A 2,259-nucleotide genomic window follows, 5' to 3' on the forward strand; every position below is an offset into this window, starting at 1 on the left:
CATTGTCTGGTTATGTCTTTTTTCAATCTTTGCTCTTATTTGAGGAAACAAATAAATAGTTTTATACAAATTTACAAGTATCACATATACAAATGGGAATGAAAGAATCATGGCCTTCAGTAACCTTTTGTAATACCTACTCTCTACAACAGGTTAGAAAAAGTAGACTATAAACTGAGTTCAGACGACCACCAGCCAGCACTCCTGACATGTCTTCCCTGGAGCACTCTACACTCCTGGAGGAAAACCACAATGCCTATAAGATCCCCTGCTGGGAGTCAGGTTCTCAATGTGCCTCTGAACCACTAGGTCACCTTGGTCAGATGTAGATTATATAGAGCTGACGTCCCGGTGAGTGTTGGAATTCTGACTCTGTTACTCTCTCTCCCCCCCCCCTTTTTTTTTTTTTACCATATCATTATTTTTAATGTCCAGCATTTACAACACGAGGGCCAGAGCTTTCTCCCCAACTCAAGTTTATAAATTCTCCATTGGCTTGTGAGGCCAATAGGGATACTTCTTCTTGTCTAATCTGGTTTCTGGGAAGACTTCATTCAGGTCCTCAGTGGTCATCTGATCAAATGGAATTATGTTCCTCATCTTCTCCAGCTCTTTTTCATATTCCTCAATCCTGGCCTTTGAGAGAGACAAAAACTCGGCACAACTTTTCACATCTTCTTTTTCTTCAGCATCCACCTGAACAGTATATTTATCCTCTGGCACAGGAACCTTCAGGGCATTAAACTTCTTCTCAAAGTCATCTACCAAACCAGCCTTTGCCACATTGGCCTTGTAGTAAGCCCAGTCGATAGCAGGTGGTTTCTCAGGGAGAGTAGCCAATCTGGAGGTAAGTGTCTCATTCCAGGATTTCAGGGAGTTAGCAATGGCCTTCTGGTTTCGGGGTATGATCTCCCCAAAAGCTACCCAGTCAATGGTTTTTAGAGCAAGTTTTCACGCAGCCATCTTGAGATCCTTCACCGACCCCGGCGGCCTAGAGTCCCTCTCTCTCCCCTTTTGTGCCCTTGCATAATCAAGATGCTGCTAACAGTAAACTAAAGAGCGCGCATCAGTAGAATGGTTTATGTGACTATCCATAGGCATTATCTGTCTCTAATAAACAGCCACCACTTCTCATAGAAGGGCTCACACCAATTTCCACTGAATTTCAGGAAACTGGCAGAAATATAAAAGTGATGGAGCAGTAGGGTTACTTCATCAATCAGCTGGCAATAAATGAGACATGGGTTAAGTGTGATGAGGAAAGTATATTGTCTCTGCTGTAACTGAATCTCTCTGTGCTAGCCCGTGGACGGTGTGCTGGGTGGACGCCATACAGGAGACCCATGCTGGGTCGAGGTCATGCATGGAAGAAGGTACCGTCTCACTACTGAGTTACAGCATTAGAATCACAAGTCTTTCCAAAATGAGACTTGCTCACAGGGGCTACTCTGTGGGGAGCACTGGGCAATTGGGATGAGCAAGACCTCAAAAACGTCGTCCTGTGGTTGAAAATTACTGCATCAGACCTGCTGTGAATCACTGCTGCATGGATGAACCAGAAAAGTTTTTTTTTTTTGAAAAAGGTGCTTTTCCCTGTTTAAAGAAGACACTTAAATAATTTGCTACAATATAACAAGTGTGCTAAATTCTGAAAATCGAGAGCTGATTTCTCATCACCAAGATAAAAATCAATCTATCAATCTATGATATATATTTTATATTTTATATATATTTTATACAGACACTTTTACCTTGGTATTGAGAAATAACTCCTGATTTTCAGAATTTGGTAAATATATGAATATATAATAGATAAATACATATGTATAAACACACATATACTCTTTATATGAAGAATAAACCACACAGCTGGTGAACGATGCTTGTGACCCTAATAAAGCAGAACGTTTTACTCAGTGGTTGTGGACACGGACTGGAAGCTACTTCCCTCCCCACTCTGCTCGCCTGCAGGCTCTCCTAGTGTCTGAGTTTGTCCAGCCACGCTGAGACACTGTGCGTATCTCCACTCAGCTGTGTAACCAACCATGAATGTTAGCCTGGAAGAGTCTCTTCTAAAACTACCACTGTGCTTACAACTTCCAGGCTACGGAAAACCTGACTTACCGCTTGCTCACAGAGCACCTTAGATTAGAGAGAGAAAGAACTTCAGACTCAGAAGCCTGAGATCTGGGTTTCGAGATTGTGCCTTTTCCTCGTACACCTGGGCAAGTCTTGGGCCAATCAGTCTGGACATCAGCA

At 42.6% G+C, this 2,259-nt stretch overlaps 1 pseudogene; it reads right to left on the minus strand.

The window, feature by feature from the left end:
* Positions 1-420: 420 nt before the first annotated feature.
* On the minus strand, positions 421-993 carry LOC112810073 (ATP synthase peripheral stalk subunit d, mitochondrial pseudogene; annotated as a pseudogene).
* Between the last annotated feature and the right edge of the window lie 1,266 nt (positions 994-2,259).

The sequence above is a fragment of the Callorhinus ursinus genome, unplaced genomic scaffold (assembly GCF_003265705.2).
Source record: "Callorhinus ursinus isolate GAN/ISIS: 27379988/994484 unplaced genomic scaffold, GSC_fseal_2.0 scaffold36, whole genome shotgun sequence".
NCBI classification, from domain to species: Eukaryota; Metazoa; Chordata; class Mammalia; order Carnivora; family Otariidae; genus Callorhinus; species Callorhinus ursinus.